The sequence below is a fragment of the Cupressus sempervirens genome, chromosome 11, assembly GCF_028749045.1.
Source record: "Cupressus sempervirens isolate cs-2001-9-10 chromosome 11, ASM2874904v1, whole genome shotgun sequence".
NCBI lineage: Eukaryota > Viridiplantae > Streptophyta > Pinopsida > Cupressales > Cupressaceae > Cupressus > Cupressus sempervirens.
The window spans coordinates 107,414,102-107,436,313 of record NC_143128.1 but is presented as its reverse complement, the minus strand read 5'-3'; the positions used below and the strand labels follow the sequence as shown (position 1 = coordinate 107,436,313).

The following is a 22,212-nucleotide window of genomic DNA, read 5'->3' as shown; positions in this document are numbered from 1 at the left end:
AGAAAAATGATTAGGTGCTTTGCACTAGTGTTCCCTGTATTTCATAAAATTTAAACTATAGAGTTTCCTTCCAAAATGCTCATGTAGCCGTTACATTCAAGATTTGAATTTTCTAAAGCAATAAGCTAAATTTTAAGTGACTTATTGAATGTTTCAACTTATGAAATGACTTGAGATTATTATGAGACCTTATTAGGACCTATGTAATGACTCACTTACCCTATGCAAACCTAAACATTACTAAAGTTCAAATCTCAGTGTCCTTTACAACTTTTCAATATGAAAATCTTTCAAAACATTATACAATATTATGACTATGCTTTCTAATGCCATGATTGGTTGCAAAATGGAAGAAATCAAGTATTCTAATTGTTCATCCATACATTCTAGATTTTTTAAATTTGATTAGTTTGATAAAAATAGTTTTAATAATCATAATCTTAGCTTTATGTCAAATAAGGAAAAAACCAAATTTGTAATAAGATATCTACAAGCAACTATCTTTCATATAGTTATAAATGCTCTTAAAATTATCCTTATAGCCTTGTATCACATGCAAATATGATTTGCAAGAACTTGTTCAATATCTTCCTCTTATAATTCTTTACAAAGAACCTACCAAAATACAAATTAGAATGTGCAACTAATTTAACCTGTATTTTTCATAATTACAAAAACCATATACAAAAAAAGTTCAATTTTACATCGTAATACATCATAAATCTTAGGAATTCTCCCCAATACCACCGCCCCAAACTCTTCATGATGTACCTACATTCCAATATCATAAAAAAATTAGTAACTTATTGTATTAAACAAGATAATCATCAGTCTATTGAATCATTATGAAAAAAATAACATAAGAAGTAAATATACCTAGTTGAGTGTTCCAATAGGGTCCTCTCTCTATTTTAGGGTCTCCAACAGGGCTTCATGATCAACATTAGCAATAGTAAAAGGTTCTTTTACTTTTGGTCTTCCTTGATGCTTCAACAACTTTACATTTGTTGCTATAATAAGATGCGAATATATGAGAATTATTTTGTGCTTCTGATAGTCTTTGAATGCAGGAATTCCGTTCCTTCTAAGCATGTATGTCCGCAGCCATGTTCCAGTGACAACCACTGAACCAGTAAGATATGTGAATCCATCATCATCTGTGATTGGTTGTGCAAGTTTTTGTTTACCTCTTACACAACGTGCTAACCAATAATCAGATTTCTCATCATTCCCTTGTGGTGCACCAATGCAAAGACATGTCCTGGCTGAAGTAGATCTGATAGATGGTTATGCTCAAGTGAACTTTCCATGTCATCATTTCTGATAGAGGATATGATAGACAATGGAGTAAGATAATGTGGAGCCCATGTGTCCACCCACTCACTTGACTCATAGTGATCCCAATCACACTGAAAACAACTAGGACAAAAGCAAAGCTAGCTGTCGTGTCCAAATGGTCCATGTACTAGAATCAGAGCTCCGAAATGAATGCATTTTTGATGAGTCTCTCATTGTAGCACAATCTAATCTATTAGCTACAAACCCTTCCTCAACCAACCAAAAGAACCTATGTACCACTGAATCAAGAGTCCCCCCTTGTGATAATGCTAAACTACACCAATCAACAATGCTATGAGCATCAAGAAGCTCTACTGCTGAAATCTTCAGTTTCTCCTTGACTAGAGCTCTCTTCACACATGCCCCCACTCCATCATGTTCCCCTTTTCCATGGCCGGACTTAAAAAAACTAAAAATATGAGGCACCCCTCTCTCTACGTGCATCCTACACAACCAATAAAACATGCGAGCATTCTTGAATTGACCTGTACAATTATTTGACCAAATGATATATCTATCCATAGCAATTGCATTCTCATGTAAGAAATCAAAATAATTTTTGAAACAATGTTGCACAAACTCGTGAGAGTGAGATCTATCATCACTTATAAAAATGATACTCTCTAATAATCTTCCAATTATCTTCCGCACTATCAGGGGCATGTCTATATGTTATGTGAACAAAAATAGCAATCTGAATAGAGTTGTAATACTGAGATTATGTCTCATTTTATGGTTGCAATGTGTAGTTCTCAGCAAAATCAACAATTGATATAATAGTGCTAATGGGAAAAGTCTCCTTGCACATTCTAAATTGTTCATCCAACCATTGAGACCTATGACTATGTCTTGCATACTTGTAAAAAAGATTTGCCTTGATATCTGAAATAAAACTAGCCACACTGATATCTTTTCCAACCAATTCACATCTAGAGCTCTCACCTCCACTCTTCAATGTGTATTTCACTATTTCATGTACCTTTTTTTTCACTATTGTCTTTCCAAGATCTTGTTCGCACTCCTCATGGAAAGATGTGTCAAACTTGGATAAGTCACCACATTTTGAACACTTCTCGTTTAAGCAAGCATTTCTATAAAAGAAACAACCATCAACTCTACGACATAAAAGTTGATCTAGCAAGTCTCTTGATGATTTTGGAAGCTCACTAGCACCACAATCCTCCAATATTTCTTTACTATGCAAAGTAGAACAAATGGAGCGTAATAGTTCATAGTGCATAGAAAACTCAACATGATATTTGCAACATGTATTTCGAATTTTGAGTGGCACACAATAAAATGGCTTCAAAGATTCAAAAGCCCTTTGTGATATATGAAGACTTGGATGACTCTCTAAATTGTTTGAACAACATAGTTTGACTTACCTCCAAACAGTGTTTAGGATGTTGCGTGCAGTCTTTGATGCCAATTCTCCACTTTAACACGTCTTTAGCATTGGGTGATACTCGTGAGTTAGAGTGCCAAAATTGTGTAATTTTTTCCTTCACATCATCGGATAGCTTTTTATCAAAACGTGGAAGTCTCACACCAAATGCCCATGTTTCATTTTGAAGAGGATCATCAATTTTCTCTCGTCGACTAAGTGCTCTGTTCAAAGTAGTAGGATTTAGATTCAAATCAATAAAAGTTTGTCTCATATATCTATCCTTTCTCAAATGATGATTTACCGAAGAGGTTGTAATAACCCTTCAAGTAGCTCTGTTATCCTTCTCCCTGTTATTTTTCTCAATGCTATTGAGAGCACTGACAAGATTCTTCACAATAATGGCATTTCTTTCCAACTTTTTATTGACACGAATCTTCAATTTGGAAAGCATGGGTCTCATCTTTTGCATCTTTAATAAGTGCATGAAAAGCTAACATTGCTCTACCACTGTCTTGTTGCCGAAAAATATCTGATATAGTCTAGAAGGCTATAACCGAATGGTTCTTTATGACTTTTTCCCTTCCAAACTAGTAATAATCATTTCATCAATTTCAATTATCCATTTTGGTGTTTTAGAACCTTCATGTCGATTATAATTAGGAGATATGTAACGTTCTTGTGCATTAGGATCCTGTGCATTGTCATGTTCGACATGGTCAATTATGCAATTTGGATTATGACTTGGTAGCATTTCATCTTCAAAATTTTCATTCTCTAAATTTTCAATTTCGGCATTATCATTTTAAATAGGTACATTTTCATTCCCCAACTATACATATTCATTATCTGACTCTATGATTTCACCTTCGACTAATTCATCGTCAACTTGATTGATATTTAGCATACCTTGTCTTTTTCTTCGGTGTTCCATTTTGTCTCTTTCCCTATATGTCACAATGTCTTCATTAGATATCTTCTTTTTGTGTTTATCCTTTCGACGATTGCTACTCCCCATTGAGATGGAAAATTCGAACACCTAAGGTTATATTTTTAAATTTTTTTCGATTGGTTGGGCCGCAAAACGCACTTTTTAAAAAAATTCGTGAAAAAAAACTGAAAAAGTGATGTTGGGTCTACAGGTACATGGATATGTTGGAAACTGATGCCGAGAAAAATTGGATATCCGATTTCAAATGGGATATCCAATTCGAAATCGAATATTCAATTTTCTCTAATGACATTTGGAGGCAAAACAACATTTGTTATAATAGTATTAATATTAAAATAATTATTGGAGGGAAACCGACTTTGGTTTATTAGTATTAATATATAGTATCCATATTATTATTATACTTATAATAGTATTATTATTATTACTATAGATATAATAGTATTAATATTTAATGTTTATTTATATTATTATTATTATTATTATTATGCTACAATAGTATTAATATATATATATTAATACTATGCCATAATAGTATTAATATATATATTATTATTATAGCTATAATAGTATTATTATTATTACTATTCATATAATAGTATTAATATTTAGTGTTTATTTATATTATTATTATTATTATTATGCTACAATAGTATTAATAGTATATAAATATGTCGTCATTTAATGTGTCAAAGGGGGTGATAAGTTCACCATATGAACAATTCTAATATGTCCCTAGGGGTCCTGGGACCCCTAGGGACATATGTCATCATTTAATGGGTCAAGGGGGGTCATAAGGTGACCTATGACCACCTTTGACCCATTAAATGATGACATATGTCCCTAGGGTCACCCTATGACCCCCTTTGATCCATATTAACCATTCTAATATGTCCCTAGAGGTCCTAGGACCCCTAGTGACATATGTCGTCATTTAATAGGTCAAAGGGGGTCATAGGTCACCTTATGACCCCCTATGACCCATATGAACAATTTTCATATGTCCCTAGGGGTCCTAGGGACATGTCGTCATTTAATGGGTCAAAGGGGGTCATAGGTCACCTTATGACCCCCTTTGACCCATATGAACAATTCTAATATGTCCTTAGGGGTCCTAGAACCCCTAGGGACATATGTCGTCATTTAATGGGTCAAAGGGAGTCATAGGTCACCCTATGACCCCCTTTGACCCATATAAAAAATTCTAACATGTCCCTAGGGATCCTAAGATTCCTAGGGACATATGTAGTGATTTAATGGGTCAAATGAGGTCATAGATCACCCTATGACCCTCTTTGACCCATATGAACAATTCTAATATGTCCCTAGAGGTCTTAGGACCCCTAGAGACATATGTCATCATTTAATGGGTCAAAAGACCTATGACCCCCTTTGACCCATATGAACAATTCTAATATGTCCCTAAGGGTCCTTGGACCCCTAGGGACATCTATCATCATTTAATGGGTCATAAGAGGTCATAGGTCACCCTATGACCCCCTTTGACCCATATTAACCAATCTAATATGTCCCTAAGACCCCTAGGGACATATGTCATCATTTAATGGGTCAAAGGGGGTCATAGGTCACCCTATGACCCCTTTTGACCCATATTAACAATTTTAATATGTCCCTAGGGGTCTTAAGATAGCTAGGGACATATGTTATCAATTGATGGGTCAAAAGGGGTCATAGGGTGAACCTATCACCCCCTTCACCAATATTAAACAATTCTAATATGTCACTAGGGGTCCTAGGACCCCTAGGGACATGTTGTAATTTAATGGGTCAAAGGGGGTCATAGGTCACCCTATGAACCCCCTTTGACCCATATGAACAATTCTAATATGTCTCTAAGAGTCCTTGGACCCCTAGGGACATATGTCATCATTTAATAGGTCAAAGGGCGTCAGAGGTCACCCTATGAACCCCTTTGACCCATGTTAACCATTCTAATATGTCCCTAGGGGTCCTAAGACCCCTAAAGACATATGTTATCATTTAATGGGTTAAATGGGGTCATCGATCACTCCATGACCCCCTGTGATCCATATGAAGAATTCTAAAATGTCAAATATCGTCATTTAATGGGTGACCTATGACCCCCTTTGACCCATATGAACAATTCTAATATGTCTCTAGGAGTCCTTGGACCCCTAGGGACATATGTCATCATTTAATGGGTCAAAGGGCGTCAGAGGTCACCCTATGAACCCCTTTGACCCATACTAACCATTCTAATATGTCCCTAGGGGTCCTAAGACCCCTAAAGACATGTGTTATCATTTAATGGGTTAAAGGGGGTCATCGGTCAACTCTATGACCCCTTGTGACCCATATGAACAATTCTAAAATGTCAAATGTCGTCATTTAATGAGTCAAAGGCCCTATGACCTCCTTTGACCCATATGAACAATTCTAATATGTCCCTAGGGACATGTAGTAATTTAATGGGTCAAAGGAGGTCGTAGGTCACCCTATGACCCCCTTTGACCCATATGAACAATTCTAATATTTAGGGACATATGTCGTCATTTAATGAGTCAAATGGGGTCATAGGTCACCCTATGACCATTTTTAACCCATATGAACAATTCTAAAATGTCCCTAGGGGTTTAAGGACCCCTAGGAATATATATCGTCATTTAATGGATCAAAGGGGGTCATAGGTCACCCTATGACCCCTTTGACCCATATTAACCATTCTAATATGTCTCTAGGGATCCTAGGACCCCTAGGGACATATGTCGTCATTTAATGGGTCAAAAGGGGTTATAGGCTGAACCTATCACCCCCTTTCATCAATATGAACAATTTTAATATGTCGCTAGGGGTCCTAGGACCCCTAGGGACATATGTCATCATTTAATGGGTCAAAAGGGGTCATAGGTCACCTTATGACCCCCTTTGACCCATATGAACAATTCTAATATGTCCCTAGGGGTCCTTGGACCCTTAGGGATATATGTCGTCATTTAATGGGTGAAAGGGCATCATAGGTCACCCTATGACCCCCTTTGACCCATATTAACCATTTTAATATGTCCCTAGGGGTCCTTGGACCCCTAGGGACATATGTCATCATTTAATGGGTTAAACGGGGTCATATGTCACCCTATGACCCCTTTTGATCTATATGAACAATTTTAATGTCCCTAGGGGTCCTAGGACTCATAAGGACATATGACATCATTTAATGGGTCAAAAGGGGTCATATGTCACCTTATGACCTCTTTTGACCCATATTAACCATTCTAATATGTCCCTAGGGGTCTTAGAACCCCTAAGGACATATGTCATCATTTAATCCCTATGACCCTCTTTGACCCATATGAACAATTCTAATATGTACCTAGAGTTCCTTGGATGGGCATATCTCGTCATTTAATGGGTCAAAGCGGGTCATAGGTCACCATATGACCCCCTTTCACCCATATGAAGAATTCTAATATGTCCTACTACCCCTAGGAACATATGTCGTCATTTAATGGGTCAAAGGGTGAACTTATGACCCTTTTTGACCATATAAACAATTCTAATGTCTCTAGAGGACTCTTAGGGACATGTCGTCATTAAATACATCAAAGGGGGTCATAAGGGGTCATAGTTCACCCTATGACCCCCTTTGACCCATTAAATGACAACACATGTCCCTAGGGATCCAAGGAACCCTAGGGACAAATGACAACATATGTCCCTAGGGATCCAAGGAACCCTAGGGACATATTAGAATTGTTCATATGGGTCAAAGGGGGTCATAGGTCACCCTATGACCCCCTTTGACCCATATGAACAATTCTGATATGTCCCAAGGGGTACTTGGACCCCTAGGGACATATGTCATCATTTAATAGGTTAAAGGGAGTCATAGGTCACTCTATTACCCCCTTTGACCTATCTGAACAATTCTAATATGTCTTTAGGGGTCCTAGGACCCCTAGGGACATATGTCATCATTTAATGGGTCAAAACGGGTCATAGGTCACCCTATGACCCCTTTTGACCCATATCAATTATTCTAATATGTCCCTAGGGGTCCTTGGACCCGTAGGGACATATGTCATCATTTAATAGGTCAAAGGGAGTCATAGGTCACCCTATGACCCCCTTTGACCCATATGAACAATTCTAATGTCCCTAGGAGTCGTAGGATTCTAATATGTCCCTAGGGGTCCTAGAACCCCTAGGGACATATTAGAATGGTTAATATGATTCAAAGTGGGTCATAGGTCACCCCTATGACCCCATCTGACCATTTAAATGACGACATATGTCCCTACGTGTCCTAAGACCCCTAGGGACATTAAAATTGTTCATATGTGATCAAAGAGGGTCATAGGGTGACCTATGACCTCTTTTGACCCATTAAATGACGACATATGTCTTTAGGGGTCCAAGGACCCATAAGGACATATTAGAATTGTTCATATGGGTCAAAAGGGGTCATAGGGTAACCTATGACCCCCTTTGACCCATTAAATGACGACATACGTCCCTAGGGGTCCAAGGAGGGACATATTAGAATTGTTCATATGGGTCAAAGGGGGTCATAGGTCACCCTATGACCCCCTTTGACCTATTAAATGACGACATATGTCCCTAGGGGTCCTAGGACCCCTAAGGACATTAAAATTTTTCACATAATCAAAGGGACCCTATGACCCCCTTTGATCCATTAAATGACGACATATGTCCTTAGGGATCCAAGGACCACTAGGGACATATTAGAATTGTTAATATGAGTCAAAGGGGGTCATAGGGTGACCTATGACCTCTTTTGACCCATTAAATGATGACATATGTTCCTAGGGGTCTAAGGACCCCTATGGACCCTGTGACCCCCTTTGACCCATTAAATGACGACATATGTCCCTATGGGTCCTAGGACCCTTAGGGACATATTAAAATTGTTAATATGAGTCAAAGGGGGTCATAGGGTGACCTATGACCCACTTTGACCCATTAAATGATGACATATGTCTCCAGGCATCCAAAGACCCCTAGGGACATATTAGAATTGTTGATATGGGTCAAAAGGGGTCATAGGGTGACCTATGACCCCTTTTGACCAATTAAATGATGACACATGTCGGTAGGGGTCCTAGGACCCCTAGGGACATATTAGAATTGTTCATATGGTCAAAGGGGGTCATAGGTTCACCCTATGACCCCCTTTGACCCATTAAATGATGACATATGTTCCTAGGGGTCCTAGGACCCTTAGAAACATATTAGAATTGTTTAAATGGGTCAAAGGAGGTCATAGGGTGACCTATGACCCCCTGTGACACATTAAATGATGACATATGTCCCTCGGGATCCTAGGAACCATAGGGACATATTTTAATTGTTCATATGGTCAAAAGGGGTCATAGGTTCAACCTATGACCCTCTTTGAGCCATGCAATGACGACATGTCTCTAAGGGTCCTAGGACCCCTAGGGACATATTAGAATTGTTCATATGGATCAAAGGGGGTCATAGGGTGACCTATTACACCTTTTAACTGATTAAATGATGACATATGTCCCTAGGGGTCTTAGGATGCCTACGGACATATAAGAATGGTTAATATGGGTCAAAGGGGGTCATAGGGTGGCCTATGACCCTCTTTGATCCATTAAATGACGACATATGTCCCTAGGGGTCCAAGGACCCCTAAGGACATATTAAAATTGTTCATATGGTCAAAATAGGTCATAGGTTTACCCTATGACCGCCTTTGACCTATTAAATGATGACATATGTCCCTACGAGACCTAGGACCCCTACATATTAGAATTGTTCATATGGGTCAAAGGGGGTCATAGGGTGACCTATTACTCTTTTTAACCAATTAAATGATGACATATGTCCCTAGGAGTCCTAGGACAACTAGGGACATATTAGAATGATTAATATGGGTCAAAAGGGGTCATAGGATGACCTATAACCCCCTTTGACCCATTAAATGACGACATATGTTCCTAGGAGTCCAAAGACCCTTATGGACATATTAGAATTGTTCATATTGGTCAAAGGGGGTCATAGGGTGACTTATGACCCCCTTTGACTCATTAAATGAACACATATGTCCCTAGGGGTCCTGGAAACCCTAGGGACATATTAGAATGGTTAATATGGGTCAAAGGGGGTCATAGGGTGACCTATGACCCTCTTTGACCCATTAAATAATTGTTCATATTATAATTGTTCATATGGGTCAAAGGGGTTCACATGGTGACCTATGACCCCCTCCGACCCATTAAACGACGACATATGTCCCTAAGGGTCCAAAGACATATAGGGACATTATAATTGTTCATATGAGTCAGAGGTGGTCATAGATCACCCTTTGACATATTTAATGATGACATATGTCTCTAGGGGTCCTAGGACCCATAGGGACATATTAGAATTGTTCATATGGGTCAAAGGGGGTCTTAGGTCCCTTTGAACCATTAAACGATGACATATGTCCCTAGGAGACCAAGGACCCCTAGGAACATATTAGAATGGTTAATCTGAGTCAAAGGGGGTCATAGGTCACCCTATGACCCCTTTTGACCCATTAAATGACAACATATGTCCCTAGGGGTTCAAGCACCCCTAGGGACATATTAGAATTGTTCATATGGGTCAAAGGGGGTCATAGGGTGACCTATGGCACTCTCTGACCCATTAAATGATGACATATGTCCCTAGGGGTCCTAGGACCACTAGCGACATATTAGAATTGTTCATATTGGTGAAAGGGGGTCATAGGTTCACCCTATGACCCTTTTTGACCCATTAAATGACGACATTTGTCCCTAGGGTCTTAAGACCCCAAGGAAAATATTAGAATTGTTCATATGGGTGAAAGGGGGTCATAGTGTGACCTACAACCCCCTTTGCCCATTAAATGACAACATATGTCCTTAAGAGTCCAAGAACATATAGGGACGTATTACAATTGTTCATATGGGTCAAAGGGAGTCATAGGGTGACCTATGACCCCCTTTGACCCATTAAATGATGACATATGTCCCTAGGGGTCCTTGGACCCCTAGGGACATATTAGAATTGTTCATAAGGGTCAAAGGGGGTCATAGGGTGACCTATGACCCCCCATATTACAATTGTTCATATGGGTCAAAGGGAGTCATAGGGTGACCTATGACCCCCTTTCACCCATTAAATGACGACATATGTCCCTATGGGTCTTAGGATCCTTAGGAACATATTAGAATTGTTCATATTGTCAAAGGGGGTCACAGGTTCACCCTATGACCTCCTTTCACCTGTTAAATGATGACATATGTCCCTAGGGGTCCTAAGACCCCTAGGGACATATTATAATTGTTTATATGAATCAAAAGGAGTCATAGGGTGACCTATTACCCTCTTTGACCCATTAAATGACGACATATGTCCATAGGGGTCCAAGGACCCCCAGGGAGATATTAGAATTTTTTATATGGGTCAAAGATATTATCCCATTAAATGACGACATATGTTTAGAATTGTTCGTATGGTCAAAGGGGATCATAGGTTCACCCTATGACCTGCTTTGACCCATTAAATGATGACATATGTCTTTAGGGGTTCTAGGACCCCTAGGGACATATTAGAATTGTTCATATGGGTCAAAGGGGGTCATAGGATGACCTATGACCCCCTTTGACCCATATTAACCATTCTAATATGCCCCTAGGGGTCCTAGGACCCTTAGGGACACATATTAAATGATGACATGTGTCCCTAAGGGTCCTAGGACCCCTAGGGGCATATTAGAATGGTTAATATGGGTCAAAGGGGGTCATAGGTCATGCTATGACCCCCTTTGACCCATTAAATGATGACATATGTCCCTAGGAGTCCAAAGACCCCTAGGGACATATTAGAATTGTTCATATGAGTCAAAGGGGGTCATAGGGTGACAAATGACCCTCTTTGACCCATTAAATGACGACATATGTTCCTAGGGGTCCTAGAACCCCTAGCTACATATTAGAATTTTTCATATTGGTGAAAGGGGGTCATAGGTTTACCCTATGACCCCCTTTGACCCAATAAATGATGACATATGTCCCTAAGGGTCTTAGGACCCCTAGGGACATATTAGAATTGTTCATATGGGTCAAAGAGGGTCATAGGGTGACCTACAACTCCCTTTGACCCATTAAATGATAACATATGTCCCTAGGGGTCCTAGAACCCCTAGGGACATACTAGAATGGTTAATATGGGTCAAAGTGGATCATAGGACGACTTATGATCCCCTTTGACCCATTAAATGACGACATGTCCCTGGGGGTCCAAGAACCCTTAGGGACATATTAGAATTGTTCATATGGGTCATAGGTCATAGGGTGACCTATGACCCCCTTTGATCCATTAAATGATGACATATGTCCCTAGGGGTCCTAAGACCCCTAGGGACATATTAGAATTGTTCATATAGTCAAAAGGGGTCATAGGTTCATCTTATGACCTCATTTGACCCATTAAATGACGACATACGTCCATAGAGCTCCTAGGACCCTTAGAGACATATTAGAATTGTTCATATGGGTCATAGGGGGTCATGGGTCTTTTTTATCCATTAAATGATGACATATATCCCTATGGGTCCCTTGGACCCCTAGGGACATATTAGAATTGTTCATATGGGTCAAAGGGGATCATAGGGTGACCTATGACCCCCTTTGACTCATTAAATGATGACATGCCCCTAGGGGTCCTAGGACCTCTAGGGGCATATTAGAATTGTTCATATGGTCAAATGGAGTCATAGGTTCACCCTATGACCCCCTTTGACCCATTAAATGACGACATATGTCTGGTCCTAGGACCCCTATGGACATATTAGAATTGTTCATATGGGTCAAAAGGAGTCATAGGTCCCTTTGACCCATTAAATGATGAAATATGTTCCTAGGGGTCCAAAGACCCCTAGGGACATATTAGAATTGTTTATATGGGTCCAAGGGGGTCATATTGTGACCTGTGACTCCCTTTGACTCATTAAATGACAACATATGTCTTATGACTCCCTTTGACTCATTAAATGATGACATATGTCCCTAGGGGTCCTAGCTATTAGAATTGTTCATATGGTCAACTGGTCTCATAGATTCACCCTATGACCCCCTTTGACCCATTAAATCACGACATATGTCCCTAGGGGTCCTAGGACCCCTAGGGACGTATTAGAATTGTTCATATGGGTCAAAGTGGGTCATTGGTCCCTTTGACCTAGTAAATGATGACATATGTCCCTTCTTGGACCCTTAGGGACATATTAGAATTGTTTATATGACCCCCTTTGACCCATATTGTTGGGCTCATATGGTGACCTATGACCCCCTTTGACCCATTAAATGATGACATATGTCCCTAGGGTCTCTAGGACCCCTACGGACATATTAGAATTGTTAATATGGGTCAAAGGGGATCATAGGGTGACCTATGACCCCCCACGACCCATTAAATGACGACATATGTCCCTAGAAGTCCTAAGACCCCTAGGGACATATTAGAATTGTTCATATGGATCAAAAGGGGTCATAGGTTGACCTATCACCCCCTTTGACCCATTACATGACGACATATGTCCCTAGAACCCCTAGGGACATATAAGAATCGCTCTTATTATATATGTTAATATGTATGTTATTAATATATATATTTATATATAAAATAACGTAATATTTTCATTAAATATAATATATGTATAATAACGTAACATATTATATAATAATATATATTAATAACACACACACACAATATTTTACGTTATTATACATATATTATATTTAATGAAAATATTACGTTATTATATATATATATATATAATAACGTAATATTTTCATTAAATATAATATATGTATAATAACGTAAAATATTGTGTGTGTGTGTGTTATTAATATATATTATTATATAATATGTTACGTTATTATACATATATTATATTTAATGAAAATATTACGTTATTTTATATATATATATATATATATATATTACGTTATTATATTTAGTAATAATAATAATAATATAAATTATATTTATAGATTATAATAAGAATAATGTAATATATTATTATATATTAATAGATTATATCTTATATCTTTACATTACGTTAGTATATATATAATATATTAAAATACATCTTTACATAGTAATATAACTGAAATAATTTATAAATAATAAGCTATAACTTTTAAACCCGATTTTCCATTCAAAATGGGTTGGAATTTCAAATTTCCTAACAAAATTTGCCGAGCCATATCGGATATCCGATTAGGCTTGGTATTTACCAACCCTTCCCAATCAACCCAAAAGACGTGTTTGAAGAAGGTTTTAGTGATACTCAAACTTTGGGTAGCCGTCTGACAATGTTATTTTGATCGAAATTGAATGAAACGAAAAGGGTTCTTTAATATCGTTCTCGAGATTCCATCAATATAGTTTCTGTCAAATTCTAAGTTCGATAAGTATTTATTAGTTAATTATCAATGAAGATTATTGTAAAGTGCTGATTGACATACTGATTGAAAAATAGTTATAACTTTCAAATGATATAACATTTTTTAAATCTAAAAGTTGTATCACATTCTATGCTTCGCCTAGTATAAGAAAAAAAATTAAATTAAATTTGATAAAATTTCCTATTAGTTAAGGTGGTCAGACACAAGACTTTTTTTTTCTGAAAAAGTTTTGGTAGAAAATTCATATTTAATTATTTATTTAGAATAAAAATACCGAAAAATATGCATCACATCCGGGCATGAGTCTACTTTTCATATCTATAATTATATTAAAAAAATATTATCATTTAATTTTGATTAAGGTGGTCAGACATACACCTACTTTTTATTTTTGCCTTGAAATTTTCGTAGTACTGCATTCAAATTCAAACTTTTGACCAATCAATTATTTTTTTCTCCTGCTAAGGCCTAGTAGTTTAGAAACTACATTCAATTTTGTATAGATTATTTTCTTACAATTTTTTGATATAAAGTCCATAACCACTTTAAAATTATATGTCAAGTTGACATAACCCTGATTTGTTGATTTTTCACTGCCACTTAAAGCCATAGTTTGATTGACCATGATCCTGCACATACCCCTTAATAATTATTCAAATATCCATTAGATGAATGTGGAGACTTTTCAAATACTGCAGTCTACATCTCTCAAACCAATACAACTATTACCCACAATAACAATTTACTATGAAACTGAGACAGTTATAAGTATTGAATTTATATATATATGAGTAAATGAAAAACTACTTTTCTCTAATGTTGCCAGCATTGTCCAAGTTTGTTAAAATTTGGTTTTGTGAATTTTTTTCTAGTTGCAAGATTTAAACCACAAATGTGGATAGGAGTTAAGCCTATTTAAAACAGCCACTGGAACCTATAGATAAATTCCAAAATAAAATTTCATTGTTTTTACAGTTAAGAGGATATTAGGAAATACACATTATGCTCCCTATATTGTTCTCATAAAAATAGGTGACATGTAGATTATTTTAGTAAATCTGTCAAAGATATGTATTCTCAAAGAATAGATGAAGTAATCACATAGTGCATAGTAGGGCAATTTACAAGAATACCTCAAAAGACATGTCGCCTCACAAAATGTATTAGAATCTTTAGTAACATCCCAAGAAAATGTGATTAGCAGGTGTAGAAATCAATTCCCATAGCTTTAACTGCAACCTCATTGCATGGGTTATGATGGCAGTTATGAGGCATCATATGGACATGTATTGACATATATTGATTTAGAGATGTGGGACATGTTTCACAGGAAACCATCAAACTTACTGATTTTTTTATGATAGCATAAACAGTCTCTATGAAGAGGTCATAACTCGAAAGTTTATGGTTGGATCTTATTGAGATTTGGATATGTTGTTGGAAACCTAGTTGGTGATATTCTCACCAGAGCGATCTTTGAAATATTCTTGCTTTTGTCTTTTTTTTTGCTTGCATAGGCTATAGTCTAATATTTCTAACAATATTTCTCACCATTCTCTTCTCTCTCATAGAGTATGGTATGGAATCTTTTATAGTACCATTTCCAAACATTCTCTTCACTAATCAGTTCTAAGGACATTTGAAATCATTCATATGGCATTAACCTAATCAGATGAAATATAGTATACAACATTACATTCATACACAGGATATTTACAAGATCAAATCAAAAAACTAAGAAGCTAACAAAAGTCAAGTACCTATCCAATATTACCATAAAAGGAAAATCATTCATATCTAGCAATAACAAATCCACACACCCACAAGCTCAGTTCCAATACAGCTTACAAGCACACTGTAATCTATGTGCAGATGAAAAGCTACAAGTTGGACTACAATTCTCTCCTCTCTTGATAGAGTATAGTCAACTTGGAAGTGGAATTGCAAACCAGTCCCTAGAAAGCAAACAAAACAAGGGAAATGGTAATCCTAACCTTAAATAGGAAGTTGGGCACGTTCTTTATTATGAATTGAATTGCATGAGCGTTACTTGTGGAAGAAAAATAAGCATAAAGTAAAATTCCATGGGTTAGCATTGGAAGAGAGAAGAGATATTTATGCTTTTAATGCACTACATGCATGTGAGGTAGTCACAATATGAGCCCAACCACTTGAATAAGACAAGGCAAGGGTTCGTACTTTTCCATGGTCCCTCACCCTGCAATTACCTATGATTTACATAACAACCATTATTGTGCACCTACTACCAACAATTTTCAATAGCTATATTTTCACAAATTTAACAATCTTCAATAGCTATACTTTCAACTTCCTCTATTTGACAAAGGGATGCAAAGATTTTCTATTAAAAGAGTTTTGAAACTCCATCCTTGGTAGACCTAATGAAACAATTTTTGCTTACAATATGCTACAAATATTCGGAATAAAAGGCACTGCCAAAGCACTTGGATCTTTCTTTCTCTAATTTGCAAAATGGGTAAGTGATTATGAAGTCTTAAGGATGTGCTAATGTATAAATTATAATATAAACAAGTAATTTATGCATTTGCACATGTTTAGGACTAGATAGCCATTTCTGCAAACTGAATTGTTGATCACTGTTTCAATTAAAAGATCTGATTCAACTCAAACTCATCTAGCATTAGGGATTTCATGCCAAGGAAGTGGAAAACAATACTTCAGGTTCATGCAACAGTGAGTAAATATTGGTAATATGTAACTAGTATTATAGTTTATTTTTTTCTTTTACTTGTAGTGGCTCAAGATAATGACTAGCCCTCCATCTTTCAATTAATCCCACTTCAATTTTATTACTAATGCATATTCCATTCTTTTTGTTCATATGTACCCACAAAAAATATTTGTTAACCAACGCATCTTGTTCTCTTGTTCGTTAGGAAAAAGAATTGTCATCCTGTTATACATCATGACAACATCAAAATTTATAATACCATAGCCAAAGAGATCTTTGGGCTCCACAAGAAGTTCAAATAAAATTGGTAGTTGGAGAGAATTTTCAAATCGGTATAATAGATAAATGATTTCCAACATATTCTTATGGGGTTTAGAGTTCAGGGAAGAAGACTAAAGGAATATAATAATATTCTGAAAGAAAGATTTGATGTATATTAAAATGAATTGGTAAACGCTGCTGGTATCACAAGTTTCTACAAGAAACATGGATGTGGATAACTTTATTATATAGCTGCAGCAAGGCTAGTGGCTATCCTATTGCTTTACTTTTTATTTTAATATTTCCTGTAGAAGTTCGTCCTTTTGCATGGTCAGTTAATGGCCATACCCAGTAGTAAATCCATTTGAAAGTGCATTGTGCAATAAGGCTTGTGTTAAAATAGTGTTTTGTATGATTTTGTCAGGGATTGATCAAAATGTAGGGGTTGTAAGAATAAGAGAAGAGATTCTACATGTTTTATTGGACTATTTTAAAATAACCTCTATAGGTGTGCAGTCTAAATGAGTTATTTGGGTGCACAATTTTGTTGTTGTTGATTTCTTCATGGTAGAAAATCTAGAATCTGGAACTTAGAGATTGGAGAATGCTTTAACAAAACCAACCTATGTCTCATCTGTTTCTTTTGTGCAGAACGTAATAGATATAACCAAGCCAACTATTAGTTTCTTCCCTCATTGAAAATAGATATCATACTTCAGTAAAAGGTGGACTCGAAGATAAAGGAACATATGCGGTTTCTTAATCAAAACTGATCATAAGTTTGTGTGTAGAACAATGACATGATATGGAAATAGATGGACAATGGTGAGGGCAGGACCATGGAACGATGAATGGTAAGATGATTGTTGCAGGAATTAGGCTTGGGATAGGAATGTGATCTCAAGAGTCAAGACATAATAGGTTGTGGAACTTGATTCTAAATGTGAGTATTAGAAGATTGAAGGAATGTACTCTTACGATGACATGTTGTTTCTATTTTGTAAAAATGTCTATATTGTTTCTGAATTCATCAAAATTCAGGTATGTTTTAACAGAAAATAAATAAAGACATTTAAAATTATTCATAACTATGGAATGAATGCATTCAAAATTTATAATAAAGGAGCAGAAATTGAGAAATAAACTTTTTAAATGGAAAGAATTTTGCCATATTAAAAAGGAAATGAACACTTTAAAAATGGATACCACAATCACACAGAAAGGTGATCAATAGAAATAAATTGAAGCAAAGAGACGCACAATAAATTTCAAAAAAGAAACATTTAAACTTTCAAGCACAAAAATGTAAGAGAAGGGAATGTATAAGGTAAAAAAGAGATTACAGAAGATATGTGAAGAAAAGATAAAATATGTGATATGTTAAAGATAGGCGATTTAAATAGGAAGACAAATAGATTGATTGAAAACATATGAATGATATTTAATAATAAAAATATACTAGAGCCTCATTTATAATGTACTACGTCTTATGAATGCCTTATGTTTCATTATCTTATTTACAAGTTAAAGCATTGCCCTGATTAAATCCTTGCTCGCTTTGTATAAGTGAGTTTGGGCTATAATTACAACATGCAAAAACTACTTGGGGCCTGTGAAACCTTGGTCTATGTCCCCCATTTTTCTTGTCAATATTGGTTCCACTGTCAAGACCCTAGTTAGGTTGTATGAAGGGTAGTAAGGATAGACTCACATTTCAAAAATATGAACTAGATAAAGGAAAGAGAATGAATGTTTTTTAAAAAGCTTGTGTCTGTATAAAGTTGAAAATTCTTGGTATGTTGAAGTTTTGTTGGAGAGCAGCAATTGAAATAACAAAAATCTAAATTGCTAAACAGAACACAAAACATCTGAAGTCAAATAAGCACATATGATAATTTATGCAATCTTATGATCCCACACAACTTTAAGATCATCCCTAGTAGACAACCTCACCCAGGTTGTCCATGACTTCTGGAGCTACGCATCAACCTCAACAAATAACACTACAAAAACTCCTCGATTTGAAAATAATGTGAGAAAGTAGAAAACCTCCATTCCAATCCTTTTGGGTAATAAACCACTTGTGTGATGCATCTCTAGTATATAACAGGGGATTCGAACACAATAGCTACCCAATGGATCAAAACAGTCATTCTCTTGAAGATCAGGACTGAAAATCATAACAGAAAGCGTTTTAATCCAAAATCACCATACGCTTAAACAACAAAACAAAATTTGCAATACTTGCCAGAATAAATATCCCTCATACTCTACAGATTTTACAATTCTACTGAAAATTCCTTCCAACAGGTCTCTCTCCTCTCAGGGAACTTTCAGTTTGTACCAACATGACAACAAAGATGCATTTTTTTGTTAAAAAAAGTAGAAATACCTTGAAACCTCTTCCGGGAGGAGAGCTGTGAAGATTGAATCATGGAAAGCTTCGTCCATTTGACATCGAATAGTTAGAAGCGAGAGGGTTATAGACCCACTTGTCAATATACGAATAGGATCTATTTATGAAATACCCTAATTAGATTGAGAAATTCCTTTCCTGTTTCCACTGCACCACATCTAGACTTCTCTTGAAGAATTCGCAGGTAGAATAGTAGAAGAAGGCATTTAGGGCAAGATTGATATTGCAACATTCAGATTAACCTTGTTGAAAGCAATAATCATGCAACACGGGCGATGCAACCATCTAGCCATGACAGATGATGCTTGATGTTCTACATGCTGAACCAATACCAAAAGTCAACTCAATCTGCACACATTTTTTAGGGCGAACAAATGAACAGGGGGATACTCCAAATGGGTTTTGCTATTGTGCTCCCAATTAATAGGATTTCACTTTCACAAGAGCTGTTTGATAGACCAGATGAACCATAAAAATCATGGGCGTGTAAATGTTGATAATCACCTACCAGAACACCCTAGAGCCCTGATCCAAGCTTTTCCCGTGAGCCCTGTCCTTAGCCGAATGTGAAGTGGTTGCTCCCGAAGCACAAAGGCTTATGAGAAAAATGTGAGCTATTGATTCACGGCCATATACAAGAGCCAACGATGTTTCACCATATATAAACAGCGAACGATCACTTCCCGCTATGCTCTGCATGACTATTGCTGCCTCCGTTAGATCCGTTTCGGTGATTTCGCAGTTTGCAATGGAGGAAACGATGAGTTGAATCCTTGGGAGGAGGTAATTAAAGAAAAGTTATCTTTAAAACCTACTTTCGGCAAATATCTGAACTTGAGGCGCTTAAAAATTAAAAATATATTTTTAATTATAAAACATTTTATTAAGACAAAATTACAATTTTATCTATACGCCCTATTATGTTTATGTAGTAGTGCAACGTGCATAATCTAATTTTTTTTGGGTCTTTTGATCACTTATGTTCTCTCTTTTATGTCTTTATTCCCTTGTTAATAATTAACATATCTAAGGGATCAAAAACATTTAATATGTGCAACTACACTATTGGACATGTTCTTCATAATTGTACTAAGCTAAAAAAATCTTCAACCTAAGACCTCTTAGAAGAGCCTGGTAACTTACCACTGCATCACATAAAGATATGAACTAGTGGGGTCATAAATGAGGCCCTCATTCCCAATGGAATTTGGACCTTAATGTCGATAACAACACATTAACTTAACCATCACAACATATTGATAAATAAAATATTACTCATTTATAGGAATATTTCAAATATTTAAATATGTGTATAAATTTTTAAAAAGTCATATAATTATTGTTATGTAATTAACATATTTTAGATATTTATCAAAAACTGTGATATTTATTTTGTTGTGATTCAAGAAAAATATAATTATTACTATTGAAAAAAACTATTCTTCTAATCAATGAAATTTTGTTCCTTTCTTATACAAATTTGAACTTTCTATACTTATCAAAATAATATAATTATTCATGACATATTTTCTCCATCAAATTTACCTACATATTTTTACGAAGTATTAAATGTCTCCTTCACCACGAAGAAGAAGTTAGCTTTGCTACCAGAATAAGAGGCAAAAGAGTATTTGTAGGGCTGCTAGGTTAGTCAGATTTTACTCAAATACTACTTACAAAATATCAATGCATTATAAAATAAATGAGCAACTCTACAATTCAAGTCTGCACACAATATCTTTTATATCCCTTGTAGGTACAATAGTAATAATTTAAAATGGTGAGAGATCGTCTAGAGAAGCATTGATGAGATGTCCATGGGACAGACACATGAAAGCATTTTTGCGTAACTCATTTCTACAATTGAGCATGAGGGGTGGGACTATTTTTTATAAAAATATCATTGAAGCAATATTTTCCTATGAGTATTACTTTTAACTATGAAGAAATCAAAATATCAATGAACATAATAAGTAAAATGGTATTGCTTTCCTTTTGTGAATAATGGACCATTGATATCAAAAGATAGAGCATTCTTCTCATATATAGTAAACACCCCTTTGACCAAACATAAATATCTTGCACAATGCATATTGGGAAAAATTCTTAGATGTATACAGTTGGTGGTTTATTAGACATTTTGTAGGAAGGAAAAAATAAAATAAAATATGCAAAAGAAGCTTTCAACAATAATCTTGAAATTTTCCCTAAAAACAAGTAAAAAAAATATGCAAGTGAATCTCTTAACCCTGCTTGAGCACTTTACCTTTTCAACACTACAAGCAACACATTCATTAAACTTTCTGGAAAATGGAATTAGATTTTTCAAGTTCACATGTCAGAGAATTTATTTTTGCCTTACATTAGGAATCTTAGTCTTCTAAAATTCCTAATATTGGATAATCAAATTTTAGTCTATATTAGGTATTGATTTGTATGATTTCAAACATGAATTTGTGACCTCTATAGTATACATAGTTCAAGCCTTTAATCTCAAAAAATATAGATTTTGTCTAATTTGAACATATGAATCTATGACCTCTAAGATAAATAGAAACCAAACCTGTAATCTCTAAAAATGTAGATTCTTCTCTTTAATTTTAGGGATATTGAGATATACAAAGAAATATATGGTTTTGGTAGAGAATCAACAGATGGATGGTATTTTCTATTATTTTGGGGTACTATTAGATTAAG

At 35.9% G+C, this 22,212-nt stretch overlaps 1 long non-coding RNA gene across 4 annotated transcripts; it reads right to left on the bottom strand.

Moving 5' to 3' along the window:
* Positions 1-576: 576 nt before the first annotated feature.
* LOC149528439 (uncharacterized) lies at positions 577-20,320 on the bottom strand. 4 transcript variants are annotated; one of them, XR_016358939.1, is made up of 3 exons: positions 20,024-20,320; positions 19,492-19,863; positions 18,969-19,269 (listed from the first exon to the last, which is right to left on the bottom strand). It is a non-coding gene; the product is annotated as an uncharacterized LOC149528439 (long non-coding RNA). The 4 variants fall into 4 exon arrangements; XR_016358941.1 differs by lacking the exon at positions 18,969-19,269 and adding an exon at positions 577-771 and having other exon boundaries at positions 19,492-20,320; XR_016358940.1 differs by lacking the exon at positions 18,969-19,269 and adding an exon at positions 14,450-14,754 and having other exon boundaries at positions 19,492-20,320.
* Positions 20,321-22,212: the final 1,892 nt, after the last annotated feature.